The sequence below is a fragment of the Stegodyphus dumicola genome, chromosome 9 (genome assembly GCF_044657685.1).
Source record: "Stegodyphus dumicola isolate Sdum_Otavi_A_Nest chromosome 9, ASM4465768v1".
NCBI lineage: Eukaryota > Metazoa > Arthropoda > Arachnida > Araneae > Eresidae > Stegodyphus > Stegodyphus dumicola.
Window position 1 is genome coordinate 106389901 of NC_140776.1, and position 15047 is coordinate 106404947.

Below are 15047 nucleotides of genomic sequence, written 5' to 3' on the forward strand. Positions count from 1 at the left end.
CGGCTTCCATCGTCCACGACGTCAAAGTACAGCCATCGCCATGTAGAGACATTAAGATTTTTAATGCTGAGGGACGTGAAAAATGAGCAATGCCCTCGCCAGGACTCGAACGTCGGACCTCTCGAATACGTGCCGTGCGTACTGACCATTACACTACGAAAGCATGCTAAGAAGGCGAGAGAAATACCTAATATACTTCCCCTTTAAAGGGCGACTGTGATTAGGGGACCCAAATGGAGAATCAACATGCACCACCTTATTTAGTTCGGGCGCCACTGTAGAAACATTAAGATTTTTTATACTGAGAGACGTGAAAATGAGCAATGCCCTCGCCGGGACGCGAACCTCGGAACTCTCGAATACGAGCCGATCGTGCTGACCATTACACCACGAAAGCATGCTAAGAAGGCGGGAGAAATACCTTATAAGCCATACTGAGAATTATCCATGATCCTTCAAAAACAGAACTTTCGTCTAATTCGTTGATCTCTACGTGAGACACAGCTGCAAACGGAAAATTTTCAGCAAACTTCCAAAATGTTCCACGTAGCCAGGATAGAGTGTCATCGACTAGACGAAACATCGCTTCCAGTCGTGATGGTTTTTCTGGGAACCCTCCCGTTTATACCAATGCTACTAGAATCTCGTTTCTCAGAAATGTTCCGAGAAGACGTGCACGTCGCTAGATGTGATGGGGGTTTAACGCAGGGCGGAGTCCAGATAAGTTTATCTTTCAGTTGTTGAGCCAAATCTTTTCGAATGATGGTAACATTTACTCCTGTATCGTTATTGCAAGGAACTGCGTTGATACGTCTCATAATGAAGAGTCCATTACTGCCGCCACTCACTAAAAAATCTGAAATCTGAATAGCTTTTAAAGCTTATCATTATCTTTCAAACTTCGCTCCGCGAGATGGCCCCTAATTTGTTTTCCTGCGTCGTTGCTGGAAATGGTCTTAGTTTTCGTTCCCTGGGGTGTCTGCAATTTCTCCGTTCGCGGCCTTCAACACCGCATTTCCAGGAACTTTAGGATCAGTTTGTTGCTTTTCCTATTCGGTATCAAGGCACTAACTTGTCTGGTTAAATCGTCTAGACAAGCAGGCACTTTATCCACTGGCTCCTGGACTTGAGCAGCTCTGACTGAGTGGCGGTCTCTAGGAGTTGCTTGCTGGGCTTCCTCGAATTTCATGGCGTTCACCAGGGCGTTTTTTTAAATCCTTGATATGCGCCATTCGCAAAGCTTTCTGCATTTCAGGATCCCGGAAGCCGTCGATGAAATACTGCAAGGACAAGATTTCCCTTCTTTCTATCGGGCACTCCGAAAAGGCGAGACAAGACAGCCTTTCAACATCCGTGGCAAGTTTCTGGAGTGTTTCCGTGGCCTTCTGTTCACGTGATTTTAGTCGAAGCCTGCTATAATCTTTCAAACACTTCTCGCCAAGCCGGAGCTCCAACGCGTCGTAGCTTCGAAGTCTAGCCTCTGGTTTTCGGGAAGAATTTGAAGGATATTCGCTGTGTCTATGCTCTCAGAGAAGCGGTGAGATGACAGGCCTTAGCTTAGGAGTCCCAACCATTCGCGTCCGCCACTTTAGAAAATTGTGTCTATATACACTAGCCAGGAGGTCTTCCCATCATGTGTAGATAGCTTCAGAGAGGTACGAGAAGACAATTTTAAAACCATCCGAATTGTTTCCTGCCGTCGCTATGCATTTCTTTGGTGTGCCAACTTCTTTGACGATGGCAGCAGAAACCCTCTCTTCAACGTATTGTTCGATTTGTCCTTGGATGTCAGAAACTCTTTTTCAATTTATTGTTTCATCGCAGAAACTTTTCTTGCATTTCTCCGATTTTGTCTTCAACCGTGTTTATTTTGCATTCTATAGCCTCGTACTCGTTTACTATTACGCAGGTAATTTCTCTTTTCATTTCCTCTTGACCTGCTTCAATCTTTTCTTGAACAGTTTTCATCACTACTTTATCACATTCTTGACTAGCTTCCATCTTTTCTTGAACGGTTGCCATCTCTTCTTTAACGGATTTTTGGCAAGCTTTCATCTCTTCTTGGCCCGCCTTCATTTCTGCTTTAAATGCAGCAAAGGCTTCAACCAGCTGTCTTAACTACTCCTCTATCGCTCTTGTTACTGGCATTCAACACCACTCCTGACACCAAAAAGTGCTGCGTGCGTATGGGTTCATAATACAGTGAATGCATACAGGTCCGATGATACATTAATAAAATTTATTTTTATGAAAAGAAATATTTAAGACTTCTGGAATTTTTCACAGAAATATTCATACAAGTAAGTGTTCACAGTATCACACGGTACAATCAGAAGTTACACTTCAAACTACTAAGAATGTTTAACAAAGTGCAATGTAAAGCGCATCTAAAGAGAAAACTAATCTGATCTCATGCTGAACCAACAACAATAGCGACAACAACAACTAACTAACTAACTAACTGAGAGCAGACGCTCTCTCTGGCCTTGTACAGTTTTCAACTGGCCGCCAAGATATTTCTAGTACTTTCTGATTTTCGAAATTACTGGAAAGCAATATGAGGGTCGAATTACGGTTGCAGCTAATATAGTGATCAATTACATTTATTCAATTACACTACCTATTACGGTGATACAGGGACCAGACCAAAATATTGAGAAATGGTCGCTAAGTTCGATGACTTATTTTTTTAAAGGAATCTAAATGTGTTTAGATTTTAACGGATCGCCTAAACGAGCTTCTTAAAAGTTTAATATGGTCTATCATGGGATTATCGACAGACATATCTCAGGTGGAACATTTTACAAGATATCAGTTGAATATGCATTTATACTAAAATGGAACGTAATATATCTCTCCATATTTAAAAAGCGAAAAAATATGTAATGTAATTTTATAAAAATATTAAGACTGTTTAATTAGATATACAGAGTGATCATTAAAAAAATTCCCAGATGTATGAACACCTTAGAGTCCTATCCGCTCGACCAATCGAAATGAAATTTCGGATATTGTTATTTAAAGTTATGTGCTCAAAATTATGATTATTTAAAACAATATAGCTTTCACAGTTATGATGAAGAAACAGTCAAAAAATTCGGAATTTTCAAATGGCAACACCTATTTATTTCCTGCGCAAACTGATCAGCTGATTGAAAAACCATAAACGGCACTGGAACGATACACGTATGATGAAAATTGAGGGCTTAAATCATTTGCAAAGAAGACATTTGTAAAGGACTAATGACAGCACAGACAAGGAAAAAAGACTTTGACTGGAATTACAAGTTTTGATGTGGCCACCTATGCAGACGATAAGGCATTGCATGCCAGAGATAATTAACAACAATGAGGAATCTGTATAACTTCACATTTTATGGCATCTTTCAATTCTGAAAGATCTCGTAGATTTGACGTGTCAGCTAGGCTTCAGATAATCCCAGAACCAAAATTAATGGTAGTGAGGTTGGGCCACGAAAGTGCAAAGTTAGGGAAGATGACTCTATCATCAAATGTTGTACATATTGGAAACATATAATTCCAATAAGTGTTTTTTCCTCTCCTCTCTTGTGTTGTCACTCCTTCTTTACAATACTCTTCTTTGCAAATGTTTTAAGGCTGCAATTTTCGTCCCACGTGCATCGTCCCAACGCCATTTATGAATTTTCCTTGTGCCAGTCAATTTGCGCAGGGAAAAAAGTGGGTGTTGCATTTGAAAATTTCAAAATTTTTCACTGTAACTGTAACAGTTTGATTGTTTTAAATCATCACAATTTCGAGCATGTACCTTCAAATCATGTCTAAAATTTCATTTCGATCGGTTGAGCAGATAAGCTGCTAGAGGTTCATATGTCGGAGAAGATTCACATTTGACCATTCTATATCATGAATTAAATGCACTTTTTTAAAACTGAATCAAATAAAGAGAGAAAAAAATGATATGCATCTATTGCTTTAAAATAATTTAGTTTGCTTTTAAATAATTTCCCTTGTTAATGAATAACAGAAAGATTTAACATGAAAGAGTAATATCTTACATTTTTGTGACTAGCGAATGAAAAGTGAAACAACACAAAATCGTGTTTCGAAACTAATAAATGTGTGAATATTTAATAATTTGCGAATAATTAATGTGGTGCAAACTGTTGTGCCAATACACTTAGAGATGTATGAATGTAAAACAAAATTAAATACAAATAATTACTGATTTAGCATTGGTTCAATCTCAACATTAGTTAAATCTGCATCAGTTAATAAACATTAGATACATCTACATTAGTTAACCAACATTATTTAAATCTATAAATGTCTACATTAGATTCAGGCAATTCAAATCAAATAAAACTTAACAAGAAAAATTATGCTAAAATCATAGGGGTAAAAAAATGCATAATTTAAATTCCAGTAATTCAATAAACTTCATTTATAGCTGCAAAACATTTCCGGGTAAAGGCTAAAAATTAAAAACAGGGAGAGTTGGTACACATGAAAAACAACTGCTCGCAATTGTCACCAGTTTACTGCCATTTGCTGCAAAACAAAACCGGGTAAAGGCTAAAAATTAAAAACCGGGAGAGTTGGTACACATGAAAAACAACTGCTCGCACTTGTCACCAGTTTACTGCCTTTCTAAGATTTCTCACGCAGGTCACTGATAGATGAAACTAATTTCATGCTTTTTCAACTACCATATGTTCGCGAATAGCATGCGCCACCAAATGACACGCACCTGACTTTTTCGATGCATCCAAAAAAAATGTCCGCGAATATCGCGCGCATATTTTCATCAAGCCCACTAAAATCTTAATTTACAGAAAAAGACTTTTTTCTGGATTACGAGCATAAAGAAACAAAGAAATATGATACCAATCGACGGTTATCGGGAAAGAAATCTGAGTTACCACCTGCAGCTTTTGCAACTCCTGCCTAAGTACGTAGCAACACATGCCCAGTAACATTTTAATGGGAAGGTGGTGTGGTGGTGGTGTATTTAATTATGGCAAAGCACACTAGGGCTATCTGCCTAAGGGGAGGGATGCCTTCGTGGAGGACTTTCTAAGGGAAACTGGCTCGTATACACGTTACACATGGGGAAAACCACGAAAACACCATGCAGCCAGCCCGTTCGCGGGATTCAAACCTCAGACCGAACTACCAGTGTTCAGCGACTTTACCGCTCGGCCGCTGGTGGGCTTTTAATGGGAAGGAATATTGGTTAGCAGAATTCTACGGCAAAAAGAAAAAAACTGCTAATCTAAGTATGTTATTTAAAATTTTATTCGTTAAACAATAGCTTCAGTCGGCAACAGTCACTGCACTAAACATGTCCCAAGTGATCCTTTAAAATCTAACAAAGGCAGATCCTTTAAAATCTAACGGGAATCAAACAAAGGCAGATAACTTACCGCACCATGGCACTTCTGCCCGCTTTTTCAGTCTGGAAACACAATGCACATTGTCAATCTTTCTCAGCTTCTGCGCTGCTGTCATCACTAAAATGTGAGCAGCTTTGATTCATCCATAGATTCCAGTTATTTCGGGCTTCTTGATTAAACCAGTCGTTGCGAAAGCCTGATTTCCAGCAGCCATCCATTCCGTGTAAATTTTTTTCAGTGCTGCTTTAAATGGGCAATTAATGCATATGTCTAGTGGCGGTATTATTCTCTACAAATCCTATAGACAGGATTTATTATTTGAGATTGTACAGTAGCATCGTATGACATTATATTTTTTGGAGCTACCGTAGGTTCAAAAAAGAAATAATTTATGCCAACCAATTTGCATTTACTAGAATGCTGCTGCTTTGTTTCTCGTAAGCCACGCACCTAGATTTTTCCAATTAAAATTGTATTAAAAAAAAAAAAAAAAAAAAATACCTGCGTGCGGTATTCGTGAACATATGGTATTTTTCTATGCATGAATAGTATTCCCTATAATTCAATAGAATTTTCTCTTCTTAAGTGCCTATATCTTAATTTGTTCTTATCAGGTCCATTTTTTTCTGTATCTTCTCAAGAATTCAATGATACAGAATATATAGAATAATCTTCCGCAATTCGGGACGGGTAAAATAGTTATACTGCTTAACCCTTTCTTCTAAACGAGCCCTAGCATATTTCTTTTTTAATTTTATTAAATTTGTTTTAGCATTTTACTGCTCCATACATTTGTGGTTTTCAGTTCAAAAGGGACGTTAGCCTAAATGGGCTATTATTCTGGAAGCACTATAAACGGCATATCACTTTTTCAGATTGTTGCCATCAAATATTAGCGCCCTATATTATTTTTAAAGAAATTAAATATGAATCTGCATGAATGTATAAATGATTTTCACATGCGAAAAAACGACGGTACCTAGAGCCATCAAATTTTGAATAACATAGTCCTCTACCTGAACATGTGCCCTGGAAGCCCAAATTTCGCATTTCACAATGTTTTTTATTACCTATTTCATATTTTGTAAAACTTTTAACGAATTTTTGATGAACAAACTCAAAAATTTGAAAGCCAGCAGTGGCAACACCATAGGGAATTAAACATTTTTATCTCTAGCGCGCGAGACAATCATTAATTATAGACACATTAAAAAAGCATTGATGACAAGAGATTTTTCTGATATGAGTTAAAATAACAGGCCTAATAATGATTATTGGAGGTGCTAAGGCAGCAAAAATCAATGTAATATTCTTCAATTTGCAGAACTAGTTTCGTAAGTTTAATTATAGATCTTAATTTTTCAGTTGCGGAAGTGCAAATTTCGAAAATACTGATTCATGTTGCCTTAGCATTTCTAATAATAGATATATGCTGCTTTAATATGCCTCTAAATACTGGAAATGTTTTAATTTTCATAGTTTTGCATTTTCAATAAAATCGCATCACACAGTTTTTGATAATGAGGAAACTGAACACGCAATCTTTGGTTAGATATATTAGTAAAGAATAACGAAAGGAAAAGAAACTTCTGTTGGTGCTTCACAATCTACCAACCAAAAACTTTATCCTTCACCATCGTTGCTTAGCAATGAAACCTGTAACACACATGCGCCAACATAGTTTTCTTTCTTAATACAGTACAAAGTCCGTAATCCGGACTCGTTGGGACTTCGGTGATTCCGGATTAGGGTTTTTTTTTTTCAGATTATAGATCATGAATTTAAATCTGGTAAGATGGCATGCAGAAATTATACAATTAAAAATATGAAATCATAATTTATGAAATAAAGAGCAATTATGATCTAAAGGGTATCAAATTCTACAAAAAAAAAAGCTTAATATTTATTTGTTTACTTTATTAAACATTTTTTTTCAACGCGTGCATGCGTAAAGCAAACATTACGTGCACGTAAAGCATACAAAAAAAAAAAGTTTGTGGTTTTGACCTCCGGATTACGGACTTTGTACTGTAGTAGTATTTTGATATACTGATGTTCATTTCGCTTTTGAATGGCTGCTAATTGAGCAGTTAGATTATGAATAAATAAAGGATGACTTTCAAAAGAAATTAGTTTTGTTATTTGGTAGTTACAGTCCACAACAGTGGTCCGCCGAGACAAGGCATATCGGCAGTATTTGAACTACCGTATATTCTGGAGTATAATAGGCACTTCAATTTCAAGCTACACTTTTTTAGGTATATTCGATGTATAAAGCACACCTTTTTGCTTACGAAGAAACCTGGAAGATAACACGTGAAATGGTCTTATCTTTTGAAGACATTCATTGGAAGATTTTTCCCAGGCTTTCGAACAGTGGTGTACTGAAATGACAAGCAACAAGGAGAACAGTATGTGTGAGGAAGAAATGGTTCGGGAAGTAAATAATTCTGCAAAGATAATAGGTTGTATTAAATGCAAATTTGTACAAGGATGTTATTCTAAGGTTTCGAGAAAAGAGGATCAGATGTTTTCTCTTTCTGTAGTCATTAAAAGCTATGATTTTGAAGTGAACTTCAAAGTTTTTAGTAAATCGCATTTGGTTTAGTTAAAATACAGTTGATCTAGTTAACAGTTGATCTAACAGCTCCTTTAGCACTAAACATAGCTCCAGCGAAACGAAGCTAACATAGTGCAGGTTTCAAATGCAAAAGAAAGAAAATGGAAATGGTGTAAGTATGTTTGCTGTGGGTGAAAGCCCATACGCGAATGGAAGAAAAATAAAATGACATTAATTAATATTCCTAAGAATAAATAAGCTTTGCGTAGAGAAGTAACAAAATAGCACATCCTAGAGGAATGTGCTGCAAACTTGGTTCTAGAAACTCACCAAACTGCATTTAAATACATGTAGAAATCTAATTTTTGCTTGCTCATCTTTTCCTTATTTTTAAATCTATCATTTTTAGAACTGGAGTATAATGTGCACTCGTAAATTTCAACAGTTTTTGTTTAATTAAAAGGGTGCGTTATACACCGTAATATACAGTATTCCCCCTCAGCCCAAAGGAGCAATTTGCCCAAAAGGGTTATTAATTTCATTTTGGCATTTTGTGCCTTCCACTATAAAATGGTGTTTCACTTTTCAAATTGTTGCCACCAAATATTAGATGCATTATATTTAAAGAAATTAAATAATGAAGAAGCTGCATTGTGGCAAAAAAAAGCAGTACCTAGAGCCATCAAATTTTAAATAGCGTAGTCCTCCACTCAAATATGGGCATCTGAAAGCCCAAATTTGGAATATGAAATTTTCTGATGGGGGGGGGGGGAAATCATCTCCAACATGCAAGACTGTGTATCAAAAATTCTACAGATATGCTCCTTTTAAATATTTTGTGATATTGCTGTTGAATTGACTTTCATGGTTTAAGTGTGCAGAACATTATATTTAATAAATAATAATAACACACAAAATGTTTAAAAAAAAACGCCGCTTTGGACGTAATATAAAATGTGAAAGCTTTCTAGGCCCACCAGCGGCCAAGCGGTAAATCGCTGAACACTGGTAGTTCGGTTCGAGGTTCGAATCCTGCGAACGGGCTGGCTGCATGGGCGTTTTTGTGGTTTTCCCCATGTGTAATGTATATACGAGCCAGTTTTCCTTAGGAAGTCCTCCACAAAGGCATCCCTGCACTTAGGCAGATAGCCCTAGTGTGCTTTGCCATAATTAAATAAACCAAATCAAACTGAAAGCTTTCAGATTTTTTTATTTATTTATTCGAGGAACTTGCTAACATTAGGAAAATGGCATCATTAGATATTACTGTTCTCATTAGAAGTTCGAAGAAGAGGTTATATCAAAGCACCAATAATGTGATTGAAGGACTTTGTGATGAATGATGAACCAAAGGTTGACGCTACAGAACTAGAATGTAAAAAATCATTTCAAATTAACTAGAAGAACTTGAAGGTGAATTTCATGAGGTGTTAAAAGATCAATATTGTAAAGAACATGTAACTATCTTCTCAGAAATGGAGGTTCACCTCAAAACAATTTAGGTATGTCTTAGACTTTTTAAAAGAACTGGACACTAAGCCCAGTGGCAACTATAGTATTTCTAACTGTAACGCTGTATCATCAATTAAACAAAATTCAGTTAAACTGTCAGAGATTCCCTAGCCTAAATTCAATGGAAACAACCTAAATTCATTTATTTTTACAGCTCCATTTAAATATTTCAAATAATAATCGATGACAATAAGTATTCAAATGAGCAAAAAAAAAAAAAAAAAAAAAAAAAAAAAAAACTATATTATTTGCAGTCAGCTCTTATTGGTATGGCAGAGGAGATTCAAACTACAGTCAACAGTTATGAATCTCTGTGAAAAATGGTTATAGCCTGATTTGAAAATAAATGGTTAATAATCATAATTGTCACTTTATCTAGCTATTACCGATGCCAAACTACATCTCGATTCACCAAAAAATTCAGAATCTTAACTAACAGACTGCAAAAGCTTCTACGTGCACTAAAATTGGTGGATAAGAACCTAACCAGTTAACCAAAATAATGTTAAAAAATTAAATGCTAGAAAATTTAGATACACAGTCAAGACGTCAATTTGAAATATCTGTAATGTCTACAGATCTACCTGAGTGGAGATCTTTCATAGACTATTTAGAAAATCAATGACAGAACTTGGAGAATGTTTAAGGAAGTTGATTACTTGTTAGCAAAAATAAGAATAATCCAAACCATATTAAGAATCAGAATTTTACTGTGAAATCAGATTCATCTAAGTGTGCACTTTTTAAAAAGGTTCCCATTTATACTATGACCTTTTTAAAAAGTCATAGTATAAATGTTCGTTATTTTTAGAAATGAAACCTATAGAAAGATTCAATGTTGTGAAAAAGCATAAACTGTGTTTAAACTGTATATATATGTCGCACAAATTCAGTTCTTGTACTTCTAAATATACCTGCAGTTTTTGAAAGAGCAAACATAATTTGCTTTTGCATCGCAAGCAGAACAACTGTTGCACCAATGAACCACATTCGCAAGTTTCAGAACTACTTACTAATAAACCTCAAGACCTGAAGGAATTTCCAACAGAATTGAAAGAAGTTACAACATTGGCAAATATTTTGACTCGAAATAAGTACAAAAATAAAGCTATTCTCTTGGAAACTGCCATAGTTTAGGTGTGAAACCTGCAAAATGCATGCTATAGTAAAGGACAATGTTTGTTTAACTCGTGCAGTAAAGTGAACTTCTGATTTTGCAATTGAGAAAGGAACCCATAAAGCATGCCTGATAATGACTTGGGTGGAAATTAGACAAATGTTAAGTTTAAAACTAAGATACTTATTAACAATGGAAATTTTTCCCTTTCAATATACACAGATTTTTTGGTTGTACATAAAATTACAAACCTTCTACCAGCTACCAAATTAAATGTAGAACATCCTAAAATACCAGAAAAGATATACTTAGGGGGCCCAGATTTTGATAAGCCAGGAAAGACTGATCTCATATTGGATGTTGAGCTCTTTCTTCGAATTAGTTGAAAGAGCAAAAGATATGATTGTTTAGTACTTTCTTTTTACAAGAATCCATTTTCGGATTTATTGTTAATGGTTTTAATGAAATTAAAATTTCAAATCAATATTGCAGGTTAATCTCTCAGTCCGAAAGCTTAGAAGCATGCGTTCATAAGTTTTGGCAAATCAAAAAAATAGCCAACGAATCTCTCCGAAGTGCAGAAGAGGAGTTTTATGAATTGCACTATCAAAAGACATACAAGAGAGACGAGAGTAGACGTTTCATAGTACAGATGCCCATTCAAGAAGAAGCACTTCATCAATTGGGTGATTCGAGAAACATAGCTAACAAAAGTCTTAATCAAACAATTAAAAGGTTAAATAAAAACCTAAATCTAAAAAAAAAACTTCATACAGATTTTATCAAGGACTAAGAAAGCTTAAGTCACAAGGAAAGGGCTGAAGAAGAAAATCCTCCACTCATCACTTTCTGTTTTTCTCACCATGAAATTTACAAACCTGAAAGTCATCTACGAAATTGCGCATTGTGGTTAACTCATCAACCCCTACAACTTCAGGCTTAAGTCTGAACGATATTTTACTATCAGAAGTTAAAGAATATATATTTTATTTAATTGCTCAGTTTCATAAACATAAAATAGCACTAGTTTCAGACATTAAACAAATGTTTAGGAAGATTTTAATTGCCTCATTGCAAAGGGATCTGCTATGTATCTCAAAGAAAGAGCACGAAGACGACCCACAGACTGAACGCTGTTACGTATGGTACTGAATGTGCTCCATTTCGAGCTATAATAACACTGAAACAGTTAGCTTTGGAATAACAGCAGAAATATCCATTAGCTTCTGAAGTGACTCTATCTGATATCTATATGGACGACACAATAACAGGAGCTTCTAATATTGAATCTGTCACTGAGTTAGAGAATCAACTGATACAGATGTTAAGAAGATGTGGAATGTCTTTACATAAATGGAATTCTAACTCCAAGACTGTATTAAATCTTTCAGTATCTAAAGAAGATTTTCACTTTGATTCCACTGAATTTATGAAAACTCTTAGCATAAGCTGGCAGCTGGAATCTGATATCTTTACTTTTAAAGTTCCTTTAAAAGTTATTTTCCAAGGGAAATCATCTTTTATGAAAAGAAATGGCCTTTCAGTCATTGCCTGGTTGTACCTATTGGTTTTATCGAGCCAGTTCATTTGTAAAGCAAAAATATTCCTTCAGAAACTATGGTCTCTAAAATTGAACTGGGATGATGAATTACCTGAACCACTGGCCAGTGAATGGAATTGTTTTGTTTCAGAGTTTAACGACTTAAAAAACCTTAACATTGAAAGATATGCTTTGTATTCTACAACTGATAAAAAAGATTCATAGATTTCACTGATGCTTCAACACCTACATATGAAGTGGTAGTTTACCTAAAAAACAATCAAGCTAGCTCTTCTTTACTGGCAAGTTACTGGAAAGCAAATCTCGAGTAGCCCCTCTAAGGTCTCTATCATTGCCATGTTTCGAGATTTCAGCTTCTACTACTTGCTAAGCTTGTTAAAGTGTTCTGGCTTCTTTAAATTTAGACATTAAAAAGGTAACATTATTTTCGAATTCGTCTATAACGTGGATAAACCCTTTGCCACATCAACTCAAAACCTTTGCTGAAAATCATGTTGAGAAAATTCAGGCATTATCAGAGAACTTTGAGTGGATACGCATTCATTCTGAGAAAAATCCTGCTGATTCGGTTTATCCTGGAGTTGAGTCTATAGAATGTTTATCTCTGAAACTATGGTTCATTGGATCTGCTAATCTTGACATCAGTACTATAGAAAAGACTAATTTAGATGATAAAGACTATGAACTTTATGAATGTGAACTGAAAAGATCTTCGGAAATTTCTGTTTGTATCACGTCTAGTGCTGATTTCATTAAGCCTTTTCTTTTAGTTTTGTTAAACTAATTATTTATAGGTTTATTTCCAGTTGCCAACAAGGTAAGAGGTTATCAGATCCTATTATTAGACGTGAATTTATGTATGCCAACCTATCCATTGTAAAGCTAGTACAGGGACTAGTATTCAAAAGAGAAATTCAAGCCTTTAGATGTGGTAAAAATCTAAAGGATATTCACTTAAGTAATTTAAATCCTTTCCTTGACGAAAATGGAACACTTAGGGTGTGTATATATGTGGAAATTTAAGCATTTTGTTTTATTTTTTGTGATAATAATAAATTTTATTCACTTTTAATCGGACTTTTGCATTCAATTTATTATGAACCCATACGCACGCAACAATATACAGTAAAAAGTCTTTAATCCAGACGTCCATAATCCGGAATGATCTATGATCCGGACCTCAAAGCTACAAACTTTCTGCGCACATAATATCTTTACGCATGCGCATATGCGTCTACACATGCGCATAATACGTTTACCCATGTGCGTTTAACGTATTAATGGACGCGTTTAATGGACGTCCATAATTCAGAATGATCTATAATCCGGACCTCAAAGCTACGAACTTTCTGCGCATATACGTTTACGCATACGCACAATACCATTACGCATGCGCATATGCATTTATGCATGCGCATTTAATGTATAATGGATGGTATGAGCTAAGCTAAAATTATCTAATTATCTATTTCAGTTAATGTTGCAGATTGCATTGTTCCTTAATCTTCTAATTGGATCCGGCTTATTATTTTTTGCAAACTGTTAGAGCAATTTTATGAAGGTAAGCTTGAACTTTCAATTATGTCAAAAAGAATTTCCAATTCTGGAGCTACCAAAGGATCTACAAAGCAAAAGCATGTTTCGATGTCCATCAAACAAAAAGTGATGCTGCAAAAAATGGATAAAGGGCATATCCTTTGATTCTCTAATCATTCTGAAATATGTCTATCAATTTCACGCTGCTCTGCATGGGGGGGGGGGGACGATGCGGCGCACAATTAACTGGAAGTTGACCTGTCAGCACTATCCTTATCTTCAGGGCAGATGTTTTTATTTTATTCAGCTTATAATTTCTTACTAAATGTAGTATTTCATCTCGATGTACTCCGTCTTTGATATGATTTAAATCAAATTCCTCCTCATTATAAATATCACGAATACACATCAAATAGTTTTCTGGTTGCAATTTTCTAATTTCGACTATGCGTAATGTATGCTTTACGCATGCGCGCGTTGAAAGAAATGTTTAATAAAGTAAACAGATAAATATTAAGCTTTTTTTTTGTAAATTTTGATACCCTTTATGTCATAATTGCTCTTTTTTTCATAAATTACGGTTTTATATTTTTAATTTTATAATTTCTGCATGCCATCTTACCAGATTTAAACTGATGATCTATAATCCGGGAAAACCGATAATCCGGAATCGCCGAAGTCCCGAAGAGTCCGGATTAAAGACTTTTGACTGTATATATAAAATAAAACCTAGTGCTATTCAATTGATTAATACAAACATAAATTACAAACTTTTATTTAAAATCTTCATAAAACACGTTCAAAACAAACTTAACACATGAATTAATTGTAATATATTTTCTAAAACGTTTATAATCAATATTAAAACATTTACAATTAATATTAATACTATTAATTTGTCATTTTATTTGTTTTTGCAAAAAGTAAAGTTTAAGATTTTAACAGCCACAAAACACTTTATTTAAATTTGCACAGTAGTATATGTGATTTCTTTTCTTCTTTTAATCATTTGGTCTTGTATATAAATTGCATTTTATGTTAATTTAGGTGTATTTTAATTACTTAAAGAGTTAAACTCTGATGGCATTCTATAGCAATTGTAAATAATGTCAAAAAAGATGTAAGCAAACATTAGAAATCCACCAATCTGATTCGCGTTTGTGACATTGCTCGCAGTGGCTTATGGGTTAAGGGATGGAAGACCATGTGCATCTGAACAGGTTCTGAAAGCAAAACAGCTTCAAGCTTCATATCCCTGTTTCTTCCTAATACAAACGGTGGCTGGGCGAAACAGCGTTGCATGTGAACGGGTCTTAGGTGAACTTTCTGGCCCTTTGGCAAATAAATGACTTTCATATGATCCTCACACATGCAGTTCTGTAATTA

At 35.2% G+C, this 15047-nt stretch overlaps 1 protein-coding gene across 1 annotated transcript in view; it reads right to left on the reverse strand.

Moving 5' to 3' along the window:
- Positions 1-15047, reverse strand: part of LOC118201007 (glycerophosphodiester phosphodiesterase 1) — a 162317-nt gene that overhangs the window by 111630 nt on the left and 35640 nt on the right. The gene's annotated exons all lie outside the window — the stretch shown is intronic.